This window comes from Danio rerio, chromosome 18 (assembly GCF_052040795.2).
Source record: "Danio rerio strain M-AB ecotype USA chromosome 18, GRCz13ab, whole genome shotgun sequence".
Lineage (NCBI taxonomy): Eukaryota > Metazoa > Chordata > Actinopteri > Cypriniformes > Danionidae > Danio > Danio rerio.
The window spans coordinates 41,673,006-41,695,250 of NC_141038.1; the positions used below are offsets into that span (position 1 = coordinate 41,673,006).

The window sequence follows — 22,245 nt, forward strand, 5'->3', positions numbered from 1 at the left end:
CTCAGAAGTGAAGGTAACTAATGCTGTCATCTGTGTGTTTACACTTTTGTATTAATTTACAGACTCCAACTGAATATATATATATATATATATATATATATATATATATATATATATATATAGTTTTCCATAACATTTCAACTCAACTCGTTTGACTGTAGTTGTAAAAAAAACAATTGTAATATGATCATTAGAATCTACATGGTCTTTAATTTAATGCTTTTATGCATGTCTTTCTTCATTAATGAGTTGAAACTCACGCTCATTACCAATTCAAAAATAGTTTTTTTTGAAAATCATCTAAATCAAATGTTTGTTTTTATTTTGAAATTAATAAAAGTACATATATACAAGCATCTTTATGAAATACATTATTTGAAATATTTTGTCAGAATGTAGTTTTTTTAATGATGTAGTACATCCAAATTGATTAGAGTTTAAGATTCCTCTCTATATCCACCAGACCCTTTTTTTTTTGTAAACACTCCGTGTTAGGGAACATTGTGCAATTCTGAGTGTGCTTAGCACAGGTGAGAATAATAACGAAAATAAAAACTAAAAAAAAAAAATTCTTACCTGCTGGGGTGCTTCACACTATCCAGAAATGTATACATGGGTACGTAGCCATAATGAACCTGGGTCAAGATAGTTGAGCAAAAAAAGTTGTCTCGTATCGTTATCAAATAAGCTGATTTTGTTTCAAATAGCACAAGAGAAGAAAAAAAACATTATTTTTGACTTTCAGTTTTCCCAGGACAAGGAAGCTTATTTTTTGAAAGAATCTGTTTTTTTTTAATGGATCAAGTGCAAATTGTGCAAACAAAGAACTTTTTTTGGGGGGGGGGTGAGCAAAACTTTCAGAAACTACCTTCTTTTCTGTCATCCAGTCCTGCAGCACTGCTTTACAAACAGATTGGGAAATACTGCATGTAAAGAATGTGTTCAGTGTTCTATGTAAGAAAACAATTACGTTTCCTCATGAAATCAGGCTGGCAGATCACTCCTTTCCCAAACAAGCTACACAATTAAAACTATATTTTATGTCATATGAGTTATGAATCACAAGTAATGTTCCAATTCCTACCCCTAAAATTTACAGTAAGCATCCAGAACTAAACAAAGGTGTCAAAAGGAAGATGAATGCAGCCTCCTTCTGAAAATCTCCTTGTGTTGTCACATTAGCATTTATGATCAGTTTATTGAAGATAAATTGCATGTAATTGTGCATAAACAGCATCTCGTAATCTCATTAATTTATGGATTCCACAACTGGCTCCTCAGTTAATTCGCAGCTGAAATGTTTTGATGAGAGATCAATGCGGTATGATTGCGTATGACCCATGGAGGCAAGGAAGGACAGAGTTTTAGATTAGCGCACGATTGATGTTAGCTTTAGCCTGTCTCCTCCGCAGACGAACCATTATCTTACATGTAACCCTCTGCAATTGAGTTTGCTGCAACTTAATCATGCCCCCTTTGGTCATGACCATGGGTTAATCTAATGGAGGGACAGCACTTCAGGGCCACTGCGGGCTTTTGGGGGGTTCAAGGGGCCTTTGGAAACACTGAGTTCTGGCAGTTTGAATTTCCTTTAAGAGAAAAGTCAGGATGGGGGAAGGTGTTAGTGATATATGGTTACTGGACCTTTATGGAGAAACAGAGATGAGTGGTGGAATTGTCTGTCACTGCATTATTTTACACCAGCTTGGGTCATCAATAGGGCACATATATATTTACACTTTAAAATTTATTACAGTTATTTTAAATTTGATTGGTCAATAACTTGACAACACTGGGATATCTTATAGGATGTTCTATAGCAGTGGTCCCTAACCCCCAAGCCATGGACCGGTACTGGTTGTGTGGGTCAATTGGTACCGGGCCACACAAGAAATCATACATTACTTCTATTTTATTTATCATCTGAGTCTAAATCTTTTATTTTGAAAATGTTTTTATTTTGGAAAATGACCATATTCTCTCGATTGCATTGGCCAGTTAAGCGCCAAAATGTGACCCACAAGCCAAAATGAGTAAAAACAGACGTCTTTGGAAAGTATCTTTGCGTGGAGGAAAAAGCTCAACTGAAGAAATCACAAACTACTAAAGAATGGATCCGCAACCCATTTGTCAACAAATCAGGTGACTCCAGCAAGTCTGTGCAAGAAAAAGATTACCTGCTGGAGATCGCAAATGACAATTCACATATTGTGTCTTTTCCACAGGGGTTATTTCCAATGAAAGCGGTTGGCTTGATTGCTCATATTGGAACTCATTTTGACTTGCTCGTGTATTCCAGGCGTACCCAGTTGAAAACATCTTAACTTTTAAGAATGTCGTGAGCGCACTGGGAGTCACGTGACAAAAACTCACCGATCAGCTTCATATTTTGTATGGAATATACATATTACGGCAGACTAATTACTTCAGAAAAAACACAAAACACCTAAACACTGCAGTGATTTAAAATTTTCTTCATAAATAAGACTGATTTCAGAGCTGCAGCAATGTTTTTTTTTTAGTTTTCCATCCATTGAGAAAACAGTTGATGGTCGCCTAGTTACATACAGCCTGCCCCTCACTCCCACCTTCTCCTTCTGAGTGAATCTGTGCTTTGAATTAATCAAGTGAACAATGTCTCACTTGAATAACTGTTTACTTTGTTGCCAAAAGAAGAAGTTGTTTGATGAAATCAAAGTTTTTAATTAATAAACTTTATGACTTAGTATATGGTTATTTCATTAACAAATAACTGTTCATACATTCTTAGAAATAAATGTACGAGAACTATCATTGGGGCAGTACCTTTTTTAAAAGGTACCAATTTGTACCTAAAGGATTCATAATGGTCTCTTTATAAAAAAAATGCAATCTGGCTATAAACCTGTGTAGTCGATTAATAAAGCCATTACTATTGGGTTGATGTTTACAGAGAATATTTTTAATCCAATCAAGTAAATCAGTTTAGTTGACAAATTTTGGGCATGTCAATTTTGCTCAATTAAGATTCTTGCATAATTAGAAGATAAAGAAATTCTTTCTTGATAAATGGATTATTTTTCCTTTCAGTTTTCTTTCTTAACCACGTTCCGTTTTCTATCTTTAACTATCTGCTAATTTCCCAATGATGGTTTGTGGCTGGAAGGGCATCCACTATGTTAAACACATATGCTGGATAAGTTGGCAGTTCATTCCACTGTGGCGACCCCAGATTAATAAAAGGACTAAGCTGAAAAGAAAATGAATGAACGATTGAACTGACTTTTTTTTTATGTTTTAGCATTAATAAAGATCCTCATTTTCTTGCTACATGTATTTACTGTCATTTTAACACCTGCTTTGTTCATTTTCCATCCATTAAAACTTTTTTATTCTTAAATCATGCTGAATCATCCTAAAATTTAAATACTGTTATTGGCTGTGATAATATATAGTATATCATGATGTTGATGTTGTTGAGTCTGCCGAGTAATCATATGAGAAAGACTGAATACCTCATAGGTACATATTAGTACCCAACTGTGAGGTACGATTATGGACCCTTTAGGGACAAATTAATACCTTTTGAAATGGTACTGCCCCAGTGACAGTTTCCATACGTTTACTTCTGAGAGTGTATATTCAAACTATGTTAAAAAAAATAAATAAATAAAAAAATAAAATAAAAATAATTTACTCCAAAAGGAAAATGCTGACCACATATGTATTATTATTTTTTTTAATGCAGATTATAAAACCATTTTGATATGTATGTTGGTGATCAAGCCGTTTTGCAGCTGCAATAAATAGCCTGTGTATATATCAATATAAATAGTTTGATCCTTAAAAATTTATTTAAAAAAATAATAATAAATAATAATAATAATAATAATAATAATAATAATAATAATTAGTACAATGTAATAAAATAGTTATTTAGCTACAATTTGTATGTTCTTGATGTTTTTTTTTTAACAGAATAATAATTTTAATATTTCTTTTTGGCTCTAATTTCTATAGTTTAAATTTAAGATGAGATTAATTTGCAATTAAGTAGATTAAACACTACATAATTTAAGTACAATTTGTATGTATGTTTTTGCTTGTTTGTTTTTGGTCACTTAACAATGGCATACATAATCTTATTGCTGTTTTGTGTGTTCTCATGAGCAGTTTTGTTGTTGATTTGTATTGGATCTGATTTTTTGAGTGGGGTCTGGCTGCAGACTGCATGCAAGGCTTTTAATGTGTACACCTAAACCTGCCCTTAACCCTTCACCCCACACTCTCAAAAATAAAGATAGGCGACCTGTCACTGGGGTACAAGGGTGCCTTTTCAAAAGTCACACATTTGAGGCTAAAAGGTAAATATTAATACCTCAAGGATACATATTAGTACCTTAAAAGTACAAAAAGTGCTCCTCTTAAAATCTCCTCTTTAAGTACAAATGTGTAGCCTTTTAAAAAGTACAAACCCAGTGATAACTTGCATACCTTTATTTCTGAGTGCACAGTGACGTCACTAGCTTTATTGAGTGCAAGTGTCTGAGACTGCATGTCTCAGCTTGCAAGTGTAAGTCAGATACTTTTGAGTTTTTCCTAAACATCACCCATCAAGTGACACAATGTCATAATTGGGTGTATTAAGAATGGAGAGGAAATTAAATAGTCCGAGCAAACTTAGGAATTTGTGAGAGCTCTGTCAGCCCAGGCCACACCATCAGCCTATGTTCCTTAAAAGCATCTTTGTCAAGGTGGTTTAGACCCATAAATATCTGGTCTGTAGCTGGATGACAGACTGGATTCATTTGAGAATCCTGAATTACTCTATAAGGAAAGCACAGTTAAATATATTTCCTAAAAGACTGGCATTCTTTAATATCTGCTAAAAGTTACTGCAGATATTTTAGCAGACTGTCATCATAAGTGTCCTTTGCTTACACTGTAAACGATTTCTTGTTAAATTAACAGTAAGTTACTGGCAACAATTATCCAGTAGCTGCTGTATTTCATAAAACAGTAACATTACTGTAATACTAATTACATTAGTATTAAATTTACTGTAAAATGTAATACATCATTTTACTGTTGTTAATTTTTACTGTAACACTAATTACAGTAGTGGTGCACATACTGCAAAACTGAAAACAGTATTTTATTGTACATTTTTACCATGAAGAACTACGGTATTTTAATGTTACTTTCATTATTACTGTATAGTATTTTACAGTTATTAAATGTTATTTTATTTTATTTAATAGTGCTACTTTATAATGGGTAAAAAATGTTCAAAAATTGCACAAGTGTTATTTTAACTGTTCAAGACGTTCAAAAAAATAAAGAAACTGAAACTTTAACTTCACAATAAAGGTTTATTGTGTAAACCATGCTAAAACAGTAGCAATTATTCAATATAACAGAGCAACAGAACACTAATGAACAATTGATCATTAAAACCAGTCAACAATTAATGCATCAAAAATTATTACAATTTTAAAAAAGGTGAGAATACTGCTACAAGACAGAAAATGATGAAGGCCAAATGATGTGGAAAGGGACAGTGAAAAGGGCAGCAGCATGATGATGATCCTGCAAAAATGACAAGCAAAATCAATCACTGAAGTAAAAACTGATCATCCCTCAAACCATTTAATTCATTCAGAAACGAAACACTGCACTGCTGTTTATATATATATATATATATATATATATATATATATATATATATATATATATATATATATATATATATATATATATATATCAGTTATATAAAACAGTTTTTTAATTGTTTTTGATGGTGAAATACAGTTTGTTGTCAATTCACAATTACACTAACGTTAATGGGGAAAAGATCAGCGGGCATTGTTCTTGAAGATCGCTAGTCAGGTGTCAACACAGGTGTGTAAAAAATAAAGTCTCATCTTAACTTAATGTCCGACTCTGTATAGCTCGAATATCTGATTCCATGATCACACTACTAGTGCTTCCACGGATTTAAGAGGGGTGAACACAGTTCATTCTGACTTTAAAAGGCTACATATTTAAAATAAAATAAATAAAATAATCTAATTTAACGTGACTAATGTTAATTAAATACTTTTAGGCTTTTAACACGTATAAATTCACTTCTAACTTACAGACAAGATTGCGTTAGAGAACATGAAAGCTGTGGGTGATTTTTTTTTAAATAATGCTAATGATGAGTTACTGATATATGGTCTGCATAAAACAAAGTAATCACTAAGCATTCATTTTTGGCAAAATCTGCAGAGAGGCTGAGCGACATGAGGAAATGTGTTAAAGTTGAGTAGAGAACTAAAGAGCAGTCTAGCCTACTTCATGAAATGTTTGTGGTAATATTCTGCTGTCAATTCATATTACTGTATTTCAATATGCAGCAGCGATGGAATGTCAGCGAGACAAATAAACATTTTATCGAGTCATTTCATACAATTTATTTATTTTTTTATTTTTTATACGAACACCTCTCCAGTGACATTTCCTCAAACTAAATCATCACAACGTTACTGTGCACAGCATCAGTAAAACGTTTAGAATAATTTAAATACTTAATTTTTTAAAACAGTCACTGCTGATTACAAACTAACATTAAAGCTAAGCTTACAGAAATCCTGTATGCATGACAATATAAAGATGTATTACTCACTGATGTCGAAGCACTTCCAGGTCATCAGAGATGTAGACAGGACAGAATATGTGCTATCAAATGAGCTCTTGTGCAGCCTTTGTTGGACATCCAGGTAGTATGTTCACCCACACTGTAAGAAACAAAAACAGAAACAATTTATTAAAATGTGAGGGATAGTAAACATGTTTGGTCTACAGAGAGAAGAAAATGTTTACTTTAAGCATTGATCCTAATGAATCTATTTCTGAACTACATTTAACCTTATCACGGAAACAGCATTTTTGAGCTTTTAGACCAGGGGTGCTCAACCTTGTTTGCTTTAAATTAGAATTAAAACAATAAATTTCTATGTCAAATAAAATACTTCAGATCTAAATAAAGCAGGTGTTTTTACCTAAAGGTTCCTTCCCTCCAGTTAGTTTGGCTGCAAATCCCTCCACATCTGTGCTTTATTCGGTTCTTGTCTTAAGAGTAACTGGTGTCGCATTCCAGGTCCATCACAATCTGGGCTAGAAGGACAATATGCCAAAAGACAAGACACATATAAATAAAAGTCTTAGAATAAAATATTTAAAGGAATAGTTTACTATTTTGCCACTATTTACTCCACGTGTTTTAAACTAGTTTGAATTTCAGTTAAACACTAAAGCAGATATTTTGAAGAATGTTAGTAACCAGTAACTATTGACATCCATATTTAAACCAAATTTCTTTAAAAAAATAGGAATTTGTGTTCAACGGAACAAAATAAATATATAACTATTTTGAAACAAGTGGATGATGCCAAAGATGCTATTATTTTCATTTTTGGGTGAACTGTCCCTTCAATTCAAGTGTCAAGCAATAGTCATAAAAACTGATGCATCACTTGAGGAAAACTAAATCAAGTACCTTCTGTGAACAAGCAGAATCATTATGCCATTGTATTCAGTGATTCTCTTTTACATTTTCCCACTATGAAACGATAGCTTCAACATGCAATCCATGTTAAGACAAAAATGAATAGCATAAAATAACATATTGAACTAAACTTACAGTTTCCAGGCTGTTTGAAAAAAAAATATGCCTAGTAAAATTGCTTATAAACACAAAGACAACAGTTATAGAAAAAAATGTTTGTCTAATATTTACTAAGCACTTGGTAGGCAAATAGCATAGCCGTGGCTGTTTTAACACCAGATTTTTTTTATCTTAGGGACTGCTGGAAGAAGAAAAAGAGGTTGTACATGAAACTCCTCACAACAAATCTGTGAACAACTTGACATTTAAAAATCTAATCAAAATGAGGAAGACATCAACATTACCTTGAATAATCAAGTGAGGAGTGATTGGTAGCATCAGTTTTTCAACATCAATTACTGTAGCTGAAAAACAGATAAATATAATAAGAGTAAAATAAGACTTAACATTAATTAATCTAAATCTATGGTACAACCATACCAATCTGTTTGGGGTTAAAATACATTTGTACACAAATCATTCCCTGACCCCATCAATTTCTCTTACAATAGAATGGATATATATATATATATATATATATATATATATATATATATATATATATATATATATATATATATATATATATATATATATATATAGTGATAATGACTTATAAATGGCTTATATCTGTGTACTCAGAAAGTACACTCACCTCAGTTACACCTGAACACCAAAAATTAAATGTACAATTAATGACACACTATACATCAAGCTCATTAACATTATTGAGAAATAGACAATTAATATGTAACGTTAATTTGTTAATATTAACTTTAGCTTAAAATAATTCAACTGCATTTAATTTTCAGCTCCATTTAATAAAACAGTTAAGACTCATTTCATTGTGAGTTTAATTTAAATAACTAACTTACAGTTGAAAAATTTTACCATAATGATAGCTTAGTCATAATGACTATGTGAAGACCAGAGCTTACCTTAACGGTAAACGTTTAACTTTTCATGGTGACTTCGCCTTCATCTCAGTGTTGTGCTGAAATAGAGAATGCATTATTGCAGTTACAATAAGTTAAAGTTATGTTTTTTTCAGGTAACTTAGCGTATGGTCAAAAACTCACTCAAGATACACTCACTGTATCTAATACCTCGCAAACACTAACTTACATTGACCGCCTGGCGTCTGTTATTTCTTGTTTAAAATACCATTTGTTAACGGACAGCGTGACAAAACATAAGAACCTAACGTTACAACTAATGTCACTTGGTTAATTCTTTTAAATTACACACTCAATACACAGAAATATATACAAAACAATCCTTCAACGGACAGAATTTGACTTTAAAACACTTACCGAGGATGAAGTCGCTGGATGAAAGACGACAGGTGAATTTCAAATTAGGAGAGCCGTTGCCTGCAGGTCGAGTCGTGTCCGTTCGGTTCTATGAATCGGCTCCTTAGTGAACAGTAAAGATTTGAATCCGCCTAAAACCGATTCCTTTTTGTATATGATTCATTACTATTTCGTTATACTGCTTGGCCACACGCATTTATACACTAATTATTATACACTAATTGCATATTGCTGAATGTGCTTGTGAACACGTGTGATCAAATAATTCCCGAGCAAACGGTTCAATACGATTCAGAGTCGCTCGAGTGCTGAACCGAACCAGTGCAAACGTGATATTGATTACAATAGAGTAACGTTGTTTTTTATTCACTTTACCAGCGAAATTATTACATATATCTGACCTTGACAATAAGAATAAAGTTCGTTTGAAGTGTTTTGAGAATTAATATTTTTTTTCTCCCAGAATTCATTTCACATCAACAAGCAAATGGTAATGGCGGAAGAGAAAGCCCAGCTAATATTATAAATATTGCGTTTAATATGTCACGAAATGAAATTTTAACAGTGTTTCATGCGAGAATGTAGTTCTTACAAACTCAAATCTGTGGTTTATTTATAGATATCATGTGTAAATTTAAGCGTGCTTTGCCGATAGCGGAGATTCTGACCTCCAGGGTGTCCATCATCACTCATGTATCCGGCGAAACGAGGTTATAATCGGCTAGACATGCGAGACTTGCCCCGGTCTTAGATGGCTCTATAATGAATGTGTTATGAAATTTAGTTTTAACCGTTTTTCATGCGGGAATGTAGTTGTTTTAAACTCAAGTATGTGGTTTATTTATAGAGATGGTGGGTATTTTAAAATATTGTTTTGAAAATGCGGAGATGTGACCTCCATGTTGACGGGTGCCCAATCCTCATGAATCCGTCTAAAGCAGGCTGGTCATTCTGACATTTAAGCTGACTTTGGTTTCATGAATCAATTACTTTTGTTCCAGTTTACGTTTTGGTTAAGCACAAAGTTATGTTGATTAAAAATGATTTAATATTTTCATGTTAACCTTATAAAATTAAGAAGAAACTGGTTAGTTTATTTTTCTTCACAAAATACTTTGTCAAAATATAAAATAAACATAATAATAATAATAATATAAAGTGTGTGTAGAGTTTTTCATGGTCATTTGCAGTACTGTATTTAGATGCACAGTAACTGATTTTTTCCCCAAATTCATTGTAAAATCTGCAGTAGCATACTGTTAATCATGTTCACAGTATAGAAATGTTGAGAATACATTATCATGCTGTGAAAACAGCAATATGTACAGTAACACACTGTGCACAGCTTATACAGTAAACAACTGTTGAGAAATGCAGTATAATACTGTGAAAACAACAGAAATCGTTTACAGTGTACCTGTGGTGTGATAGGGAGTAGCATTAGGAAGAGGGATACCACGCAGCTGTATAGGTTTGTGAGATTGGCGTTGCAGAACTATATTCCCTATCATTTGTAATAAAGAGAAATCTCAGCTAGCTTTGCTATATGAAGGCAGAAGAGTACATTCAGTGACAGAATGCTGTCTAAATTAAAACGTATCTGTAAATTAGCAGTTTTCCATATTTTTTGTGAGTCATGATGTGATTGTTGTTATTATTATTATCCCCCAAACCCCCGTCAAGAGTTCACCCTTTGCTTATGACTGATTATAAGGCTTATTTGGCATGTTGTCCTGGGTGAAAGCCCTGAGCTTGTGAGATTCTTGAGCCCCGGGCTCCCTAATGCAAAAACCCATACAAACACTGGAAGAACATGCAAACTTCACACAAAAATGTTAACTTTACCAGGTAAGATCTGAACCAGTGGCATTCTTGCTGTGAGGCAATGATGCTAACCATTGAGCCTCTGCTGCCCTGACAAGGACCCGTGAAGTGGAAGGGGAGATTCTTCTAGACGAAGAGATACTCTGTTTATTTATAGTGATTTAGGAATTAACTGATTGGTGAATCGTACATTAGCTAATGAGGGACCAGCTACTATCAATCATAAGCACATGCTCCTCTCGAAATTAGTTTATAAATAAACTTCACTTATTTTTACTTTTGAATTGCATTATTAGACCTTGATCTGTCCTTCAACAATTTTTTAACATTGAGCAATTTAAAAAAGTGACTTATATGAACTATTTTAATAGTTTTAAGTAATATATTTTCTGGGTTGGTGTTGTATATTATGGTACAAAGAACATTGTAAATAAACTGCCAGTGCATTTTCTGCTATTTATCAGACTTTTAAGACTTATACGTTTCATTTATTCTTCATTATATTATTTCAAGCTACTAAAATGTCAATATAAATAACTTTTTTAATACTGTAGAGTTGAATTTTCATCATTAAAATTCAATCTATCTATCCATCCATCCATCTTCAGTTTGTTTAACTATTAACTTTAAGTTATTGTAAGATTTGTAAGATTCTCCATTGTTCTCTCATTTGCTGTGGTTGAGCATTTTAATTAAACAAACTGGTTGTGTTACTATAAACAAGATCGATGAACAGAACATAATATTAGCCGCTATGCCGAACCATCGCTTCCACGCAATGCTTCCGTTGACCTTTAAAGCTCTACATTTCATAATTTATGGGCTTGGGACAGTGCAAGCAGACTCAGAGGGAAATATATCTGCACCTTCCATTGTGATAATGCAGTGGTGTGGCTGAGAGGCTGACAGTGGCTAATTCCATTAGAGAGATGAACCAGGGACTGACAGCTTGGAGCCATAATGAATTGCAGGGACGGAGTGTCAGGCCTCTAAAGCCCTGCTTGATAGTTTTCTGCTAAACTTTGATTCCGCTTTAGCTCATTAAAAGGCTTTGCGCTTTTATTGGAGCTGCATCTGTTAAACTCTCTTTGAGTAATTGGGCCAAGGCACCTCTGTGTAGGATACGTTTTCTGTTTTAATGGAAGAAAATCATAAGCAGTTTACCCAGCATGCTGTTTGCTCTTCTGTTGCATCATATAACACTGTAGTTTGCAAAACATGGTTTAAATGCTATCCTTAGTAGAAGAATGTTTTTTAATCACTAATACTATAAACAGACTGTTTACATGTTAAATAAATAAAATAGTGTTATGATATATTATTTACTGCCAAGTCGTCAACTTAGAATTCAATGGTTCTATCTGAAATTTTTGTCAAAATTGAGTTGACAAATTCTAATTAAATGACAACTAATTTACATTATGGGATGTTTTTTTTTATATATATATATATATATAAGTTGTTTACATTTTGAGACTTTAAAAATGTTACAGACATAGTGTTAACTAAATGGAATGCAACAACTTTAAAGCTCAATATCTCAAAATCATTCAGAATGCAGATGAAACCTTATAATTGCAAAGTGACAAAGTATGCAAATCAACATTTTATTTCAAAACCACTGGTGTTGAAAACTAAACTTGTTGACCTTAAAAAAGCCATTTACAATCCCAAATCAGAAAAAGTTAGGACAACATGGAAAACTCAAATAAAACTAGAAAGTATTGATTTTAAAATTTATTTTGACTTGTATTTTATTGCAGACTTTTTTGTCTAGTTAACTTCAGTTCATTTGTAAATATACATAACCTCATGTCATTCAGACCTGCGACACACTCCAAAATAAATTTGGGGTACGAGCAATTTAGGGCTAATAATCAGGTAAATTGGTTAAATAATGATGTGATTTGAAACAGGTGATGTCAACAGGTGATTGTAATTATGATTTGGTACAAAACCAGCATCCAAGAAAGATATAGTCCTTTAGGAGTAAAAATAGGATGAGGATGTCCAGTACAATACAACAAATGCATGAGAAAATTTATTTTTTTAAAAACAATGTTTCTCAAAGAAATATAGAAAGAGATTTGGATATTTACTATAGAAATCATTCATTTCCTTTATTATTTACATTTTCCATACTGTTCCAAGCTTTCTTATGTTAGGTTGCTTAACCTCTGCACCTGTATTAGTAAGAATTTACATAAGAGCATTTTTCATATTCAAGTGCTTGTTATAGGGTACTTAAATAGCAAGGCACAAAGCAATGCAAGGTTACATCTCTGAATGGGGATTACCATTTATATCTGCAATAACATTTAATCAAAATTTAAACATTGAGAGTCAAATGTATTATGGTTTAGCTATTTTGAATGAGCAATGGTCAACTAGAAAACATTTAATAATTGCAAGTACATTTTAAACAAAATTCTGCAAAATCCCTTTCATAGTTATGACATTAGAACAATTAATTAATTTACATATCAATGTTTTAGAAATAAAAATGTGCAACTTGGTTGGTCTAATCTGGGTAAACTAATCAGAGCCCAAACAAAGGTGCATTTACAGTTTGTAACAAGTGCTAGTAATGGAAGCTATGTGTCTAAAATTGTTCTGTTCCCAACTGTGGGTTTGCACCTGCAACCGTGCATGACCTTCTGAAGGATACCAATGTTAGACATCTGTTGCTACAATGTGTGAAAATGCCTATTGAAGTCACACAATCAATTCAAAGCATAAATTCATCCAGAGAGTTTGATAAGTTTGATGTTTTCCGGAGTCTAAAGGTCAAGTGAAGCTCAGGTGGCCATTCTATAGCACAGCGTCTGTTTTGCCAGTTTGTCTAAGTAACTGAGAAACTTTTGAAAGGACAGTTTGAGGGATATCCATTCTGTATGTATCTGAGCCTGAGAGTTGCACCCCTGCGTAGGCCGTTTTGTTTAGACTTCTAAAAGCTGTGTGAAACTGAGGCTACGGGGCCCATTTAGCCTGTACAGAAGCACAATACCTGACCTTTATCCAAGCACAGTTACAGGGCGGCAGTATAGAGAACCCTGCAGTTCTGTCAGTCCGATGGAACCTCAGCAGGGAGGGAACCTGAAGCAGCAGGGAAACCATCGAAAGGGCACAGATCATCAATACAAGAGAGGGTGTGGCTTAAGAGATCATCCCCCTTCCCAATGTACTTGCCAAAAATATCACATTATGACTGACACCTTACAAAAACACAACTAGCAAAACAAGCTGAGTGCTGTAGCTGTTCAACAGTTATGAATTTATGTCTCCGGTCTTATAGAAGAAAAAGTGTGAAAGGCGCATAGCTAGAGTGAAAGAGAGACAGATCACCGGAAAGCCCCAATTGTGCAGCCGGGTTTGATCTTTTTGCAAGTACATTGATTCAGCAGACACAGACTCTTTTGAAACCACAGTGCTATTGACCTAGTGTGGCACTGATGGTACTGCACCCTGCTCCTCTACCCACCAGGCCATCGCTGGACCATCACTGAGACACCGCTGAGCCGCTGCTTGAGCCCTTTCATGCTTCGCAGCAGTCGCCTGACCTTTAGCTGGACCTGAGGACCCTGATCCTGCTATTCGTAGACACTACTAGCAGACTGTCCTATTGTGTTATCAGCATTCACACTTCGAACAAACAGGAAAAAAGTAAGACATTCCATTCAACTTTGAAATGAACAGTGGAGTGTTACTTCAACTTAAAGTCTTCGATTTTGGTTTTAGATTTTGGACATTGATTCTGGAATACTTACAACACATGATAATGATGATCCACATTTACCAGATGATGTGATTTTGCTAAGTAGAATCCGACCCTGTTAACATCTATGAACATTTTTTCCAGTTTGAAAATGCAATCCATACCTAATCCATAACCCTAACGCTAAATTAATCCCAAAGTCAGAATGACTTAAAAAAAAAAAAATGATGTAAGAGCACATACTGTAACCCTAAATCTCTCAAGCGCATACATGTGCTATACTCTGGCACAGCCTTCGCTCAGTGGCATAGCCCTCACCATGGCTAACACTGCAACGATGCGTGGTGCAAGTTCTGTGATTTGGTTGGCTTGGTATACAGGTGATTAGCGTGGGTGGTGCTGAGAGCCGCGAACCTGATGGAGCGAGTGTTAACAAATGTCAAGTACTTTATTGTAAGCCTAAATTTAACAGTAAATGTTCAACTAAGTTTAACTGTAAACATATACCTTATGCCTGATTCACACAGGGCTTTAGCGTCAATTTTTGATGGAGGCCATGTCTGAAGTTGGGGCTGATGTGATCTTCATAGGAGTGTCAGCCAATGAAAAAAAGTCCTCAATCAGCTACTGTCTGGGCTGGGATATTTACATAAAGTGATCTGATTGGCTGACACTTCCGTTGGCACTTGAAAGGTTTAGAAATTCTGCAGTGAGTAACACCGCTGAAGTGGCGCCATCAGATCCACAATTAATTTCGGCAATGCTTGATGTCACCTATTCAAAGTGAATGGAAAGCATTGGCTTGTAGATATGAGAATGGGATGTTAAATCTGATGTTGATCTAGGTCCATGTTCTACTTGGTGAAATCACACTAAACCTTACATGAGACGCCCTTTTAATGTAAAATAATAATAGTTTGCCCAAGACCTATGATTCATAGACAACATACTAATGAACAGATGTTAGGTTAATAGATTGATTAGGGAGACATCAAACACCTGTGATGCTGAGGGTACTCTAGCTTCCAGAATCACATACTTCATATACCTACTCTATATTTTGCAACCTACAGGATGTGAGGTGAGTATCGTAGGTGAGTAAATACAATTTTTTGAATTACAGTAGGCAAGAAGTTCCGGGATGACCTACTGCTCCAGGCCTAACTGTGTCATAGGCATAAGATGGACACTCTCATATCCACAAAAAGCCATGGCAGAAGAGACATTCATATTCAAAAAATGAACGAAAGCAGCCATGCATGACATATGACAACATCAACATGATGTTACACTGAGTTTCAGATTCTGCACTTAGATGGCCACTGTTCTGCATAATTTACCTCCTACTGTAATAAAACTTACTTGAACTTGAAGCATACTAGAAACTTCCAGAGAGGACAGGTTGGAGCTTATACTTCTCCATCAAGTGCACGCGTATGGTCTGGCCCAGGCTCGTTCACCACTCAAAAAAAAATGTATTTACATGTTGCAACGGTGCATAGCTCAAGCTCTTTGATTGGTTGGCTTGGTAGCTGTGCTGAGTGTGGGCAGTGCTGAGAGTTGAAGGCTCAATGGAGCAAGTTGTAAGAAGTGTTGAGTCCCCCCTGCAGACAGAGAACGTCAACATGATGTAATACTGACGTTGTCACCCAAGGTCGTGGGGACTTTGGATTTTGTTTGGAAAGGAAAATAGCGTTGACATCCGAACCCAATGTCAGGCCGATGTCAGTGTCCAACCTAAAGTCAAGCAAATATTAACGTCTAATCCCGTTACACCTTGACGTTGTGTGCACGTTACCACTATGACATCTATCAGACATTGGATTTCGGTCCCTTTCCAATACAACCTAAAATCAATCAAATAGCAACGTAGTTTGACATCATTATTGGACATCGAAGTAACATTTGTCCTTAAATGCTGGCTGATCATTAAATTTTCATCACCTGACATCATGACCTAAATCTAACCTAATATTATCTTATGATGTTGTGTGCCTGCTGGGTTGCAAAGGAGCTCTAAAAGTTTTGAATTTACCTTATGATTAAGGTTGATGCAAGTCTGCCGGTTCCCGCCTCTGAATGTTTGAAGTTTAGCTACTGGTGCATTAAGGTAGTACTCAGGCTTTTATTTTTATTTTTTTAAAGAATTCCGAAGAAACTTGATACAGAGAAACAAAATATAACCTCCTGCCAGCTAACGTTTTTGAGATATTGCAGAGCAACAAAAACAGCAGGCAGAAGTACAAATACACAGCTATGCACAGGCCATGCACCGTGGGTCACAGCGACTGCTCAACACAGAAGTATAAACCAGCCTTAACTCTGCAGGTACAGAGAAATGTACAATATTGTTTATAAACATTTAGTTTTGACCTAATAAAAAGTGACAAAGTGAAAGTTTCTACTTTTATATCATTTAAAAACTTGAGCATAACTTTATCTGGTAACAATTAAACATCTTCCAGCAAATTTGTAATCCATGAGCAAATTAATGCTTCTATGATTGGAAATTGAAAATCATTACTCTATTGTTCTTCAAAATGGGAACAAAGCTGAAATTGTCATTACAATATCTCAGCTTTGTCTCACCCAGCAGAATTTGTACATTCAAATTAGTCTTCCTCACTTGACTGAACACACCATTAAGGTGATCAATATTCTGGCATATTGTACCGTGGTCTGAGTGGTGGTACCAGCTGCGTGTTGGACTAGCTGCTCATTATCCAGAGAGCATCCCACCGGATGTCCCCCGCCAGCATGGTCTTGGACGCAAAGCATGTATCGATGAGTTAGTTCTGGTCCTCCACTGGATTGCCATCACCTTCATTGATCGCTCAGGGCCATGGAGAATCTGTGTGACCCAGCAGCAGGGAAGAGACCTCCTTCAGAGATCTTCACGCATCTGAGCCTAGAGACTTTTAATTACTGGCACTAAAACACTCAAGACTGCATCACCAGGAAGTTAAAAAAAGAAATGATGAGAGACTATTAAAAAAGAGACCGACTCAGAGAACGAGAGAAAATGTTTGGTGGAGGTATTTGACAGTGGGGTGAGTACAACAGCTGGCGTGCATTAATATTTACAACCGGTTCTAGAGTTTATGCTATTTTAGATAACACTGTGAGAGCATTGATTGGAGTGCGGCTGCTGCATTGCAGAGAGAAAACACAAAAGCCTGTGAAATTAATACTCCACTGTCATGCAACCTAAAGTTGGGGATAGTTTTCCTTCAACACACCTTCACATAGACAACTCACTAAATGTATGCTACTTACTAAGGGCTGTCATAAAAGGCTAGATAATGCATTTGTCAATAGAAGTCTTTTAATTGGCTCATTTAATTGAGCAGTGTAGCATCCCCTGGAATTGATGAACTGACTTGGTAAACATCTTCCTGATTCCAATAAATCACACTCAAAGGCTTAATTTCATGGCCTTTTGAATAATGTGTTAAACCCCATCAACTCGCAATACCTTCTATCTGCATTCTCTGACATAAAGGCACACAAGCTTTCACTGAAGCGATACCTCTTCAAAAGATATGTTCATACCTAAAGGGTCCATATTGGTACATTGAAGGCGCATACCTAAATTCAAAGCATGTATCATATACCTTAAAGGTGCAATGGGTGATTGACTTCAGAAACATTTTTTTTTTGTGTAATTGAAAGTCTCTTCACATTTCAATAGCATATTATATAAATGTATTTAAATCTATTTTTATATTCTGAGAAAGACATAAGACTAAAAAAATGTTTGTCCAATTAAAATTTATCAGGTCTATAATTCCCATAATTCTGATAAGAAGCCCAAACTGTCTGTGAACAAATGTTGATTTGAACATCTGTGCACCCCTGTTCACGCAGACAGGTCCGCCATTTGCATGTTCACATGCACACGAGAGAGTGACAGCAGTAAAAGCAAATGTTGAATCAGAACTTTTTAAAATCCCGAATCAATATTGGAGTTACTTTTGCACCCTGGAGAAAGGATGACACCATGGCTGAAGTATTCCTTTTAGGTAATGTTATGTTTTAAAACTGTTTTAGTCATGCAAAGCTTATGTAGGTTTTGGTGTTTTACGAATGGGTTATATGCACGGAAGTGTTGTTCGGCCACTGAAATCTTCCAGCAAATGACTGGTGCTACTATTTTCAATGTCATAAGGTCCACAGCATCGATAATGCAGATTTTTATTTAGCTTAACCACAAAACATAAGTAAATAGTGCTGTTTCACCTAGCCTGCTTTACTAAGTTGAAGTTGGTTTTATATTCACATTGGTTCATTTTTGAACAATGACAGCCAGTGATGCGGTCCCTAAATTGTTTACCATGCTACTTTGAATATTTAGTCTGAAATAGTATATAAGTATGGCTTAGTAAGTGTACTTCCTGCACCTTTCCTGCCAACCATTAGGCATATAGTAGCGAGGACAGTGATCCTTGCATGCATGAAATACTGCACATTATTACAAGTTTAGCTTGCTACACAACTGAAATTGTTCTAGATATAGTAGGTTTTTTTTTTTCAGAATTGTAAGATCATAAAGTACTATAAAGTTTTCTAACTAGCAAATGACATGATCTAGTGGGTTGTCTACTGTCATCTTTATGGTGCGCATTCGTGATTTCAGGAGGCATGGCTTTGGATGGCAGGGAAAGGACTGTTTTCTCAAAGCTATTATGCTTCCATTTAGCATTTTGGCAGATCACCTACTGCACCATTAATGTCCACTATTGTGCAAACATGCAAGTGTGAAAAGGTGATGTCCAGCCACAGTTCATTTTTTTTTTTGTGTGTGTGTATTTTTTTTAGTCTTGGGGTATTCACCGAAAGTAAACTTCTGCTCAAATAAATTAAATTATCAGAAGGTTGTTTTAGTAATTTTTATTTAAATCTTTCACTTTGGAACTAGTTTTCTCTGCTAGTCAGTTAGAAAGATTGACACGAAAATAAATAAATACATAAATAAAATAGAATACTGAAAATGACACGGTGGCTCAGTGAGTAGCGCTGTCGCCTTAAAGCAAAAAGGTGCTGGCTCGAGTCCCAGCTGGGTCAGTTGGCATTTCTGTGTGGAGTTTGCATGTTCTCCCCATGTTCACATGGGTTTCCTCCAGGTGCTCCAATTTCCCCCACAGTGCAAAGACATGCTATCGAGGTGAATTGAATAAGCTAAATTGGCCGTAGTGTTTGTGTGTGAATGAGTGTCTTTGGATGTTTCCCAGTACAGGGTTGCAGCCAGAAGGGCATCCACTGGGTAAAACATATGCTGGATCAGTTGGCGGTTCATTCCGCTGTGGCGACCCCTTATGAATAAAGGGACTAAGCTGAAGGAAAATGAATGAATGAGAATATTGGAAGTATACCAAGGTTTGAGGGAATTCAGATCCAGCGCTGGATCTGAATTGCTGAAGGCAGGTTCAATAACATAAATTGAACCATTTCATTTTTTCAAAAGTTGGTCTTGGCCTGGTTACCTTGTAAATGTTCAGTGGGTCTCTATGGTGCTGCAGTGTAGACAACCTAAATTTCACCCAGTCTTTATGGACTACTGGAGTGGCAGAGACATTACCGTTAGTTCTCATTACACTAATTGAACTCCGTTTATGGCTAGGCCTTAACACACACATGGAAACTGCTGAGTAAACATCAGTTACATCTGCAGCAACAAAAGCACTAGGAAACCACATTAACTTACATCTATAATATATCATGTTGTTAGTATTACTGGGTAAGAACGCATTCACTTATATTGCTGGGGGAAAGTCTGAAAGATATTCTTAGTCTTGATTTAGAGTGGTTTTACACACTTCACCAAAACCATTTATAAAATATTAAGTAAAAAAGCTATTACTTTCATGTAGATAGTATTGTAATAATGGAATGACTGTGTTTTTATTTATTTAATGCAGCACTGGGTAAGCCCACCCATGGTGTAATCTGTAAAACACTACTAAGCATAACTTTATATTCAACATCAAATGCGTAGCAGCATGATGGCTTAGTGGTTAGCACTTTTGCCTCACAGCAGGAAGGTCGCTGGTTCAAGTTCAAACAAGGCCAGCTGGCATTTCTGTGTTTGCATGTTCTCCCTGTGATTGCATCGGTTTCCCCCACAGTCCAAAGACATGCGGTATAGCGGATTTGGATGATATAAACTGGCCATAGTGTTTGAGTTTGTGTGTAAATGTAAGAGTGAATGGGTGTTTCCCAGTACAGGGTCGCGGCTGGAAAGGGCATTCGCTTCATAAAAACATATGCCAGAGTAGTTGGCAGATCATTTCTTGTGGTGACCGCTGCTAAATCAAGGACTAAGCCGAAGTAAAATGAATGAATTAATTAAATTCCACTGGACAATACTCCTGCAAAGATAACATTGAGTTTGGCACTACGTCTTTTAAGTAATGCTTCGTTCTTGATACAATTATTCTATCAGATCAATAATAATAGCAGATTGAAAGAAGTCAAGCTTTTTTTTCTGATGAAAAAAGAAATCAAGCAATACTATTCACCAGGTGATATATCTGGCATGCTGTGAGACCAGTTTTGAATGAGAACAATATGACTATGCTGTTCTTTGTGGTGCACTAGCAATATAGCATTTGTATTTGTATAGCATTAAAGGAATTTTTCAGCGGGGATGTTGATTCTGAAGCCTTTCAGGTCTAACCAGTGTATATGTTTTTCAAGATAATGAAGGTGAAGCAGCAATAATGACCATCAGCATCATCGGATGCTCTTGAATAATGTCTACTTTGACCAAACCTCAAAAACTTTTAGTGAGCTTGGTCATTTCTGGTCTGGAGCCTTTCTTCGGTGGCTCTCACTTTGGGACTTACTCTCTGTTCTTTTGTCTCTCTCCCTCTTTATCTCACAGGTAACTTTATTTTACATTTAAATGGGGTACATTTAATATTATTTGTTTTTGTCATGTTTTATCATTTTATACAGTTAATTTGAAAAAAAAAAATCAATTGTAACCATAGTAAAATATTGTCATTCAATAATTTCATTTTCAAGTATTTCATGAATTACTTTTGATTTAACATTAACATTCAATTTCCCCATATTGCAATGCAATATAGTTGTCACATCCCCGGCTGCACCAATCACCAGTCTCCCTCATCAGTTCGTTCCCTCAGCTCCAATCATCGCTCTCCCTCGCCAATCACCTGCACCTGTTCCCTTAATCAATTCCCCTATAAAGACTCACCATTTCCCATTATACAAGGGCTGGAATTGATGTCAGATGGTTCACCTTACCTTTTCCCTGGCTTGCCTGCTTCCGTGGATATTTCCCTTCTATGGATGTTTCTCCTAAACCTGTGGATGCACAAGCTGTGATTAAGAGAAGTGACTTTATGCTTAAGGCTTGAGTGAAGAATCTTGTTTACATTTTGAACATTCCATCTGCTCATCTTCAAAGACTATCACTTGCCTCCTTCTCCTGTTGATCATTCCACTGTGTGTTTGAATAAATTGATGAAAAGAGATAACCATCCTTGTCTTCATTGTGACCGTAACAATAGTCACATAATAGCAACACTCTTGCGCACTTTTTAGCTATTATAACTGTTCTTATTTCTGTTTTTGGTATATAATTTCAAAAGGATGGTACAACAAACTGGGAATGTACAGTTTTTCACCATCATACTGAACCTTTTTAGTCTTTTGGCAGAACCACAGTTAGAACCGCTGTAGTAAATCCCATTCTTACAGTTTGTTTGTGTTGTTGACCTCATGTTGGGCAATTATTA

At 35.4% G+C, this 22,245-nt stretch overlaps 1 long non-coding RNA gene across 3 annotated transcripts in view; it reads right to left on the bottom strand.

The window, feature by feature from the left end:
* Window positions 1–5,337: 5,337 nt before the first annotated feature.
* Window positions 5,338–22,245, bottom strand: part of LOC147839795 (uncharacterized) — a 218,603-nt gene continuing 201,695 nt past the window's right edge. The window contains exons 1-6 of one of the 3 annotated variants that reach the window (XR_015515201.1): window positions 8,944–9,650; window positions 8,569–8,624; window positions 7,936–7,995; window positions 7,026–7,140; window positions 6,650–6,761; window positions 5,338–5,568 (exon numbers count right to left, since the gene is read on the bottom strand). This is a non-coding gene — a long non-coding RNA (uncharacterized LOC147839795). Of the gene's footprint in view, window positions 5,569–6,649; window positions 6,762–7,025; window positions 7,141–7,522; window positions 7,663–7,935; window positions 7,996–8,568; window positions 8,625–8,943; window positions 9,651–22,245 lie in introns of those variants that run through there. The other 2 variants (XR_015515202.1, XR_015515203.1) reach the window with 2 other exon arrangements.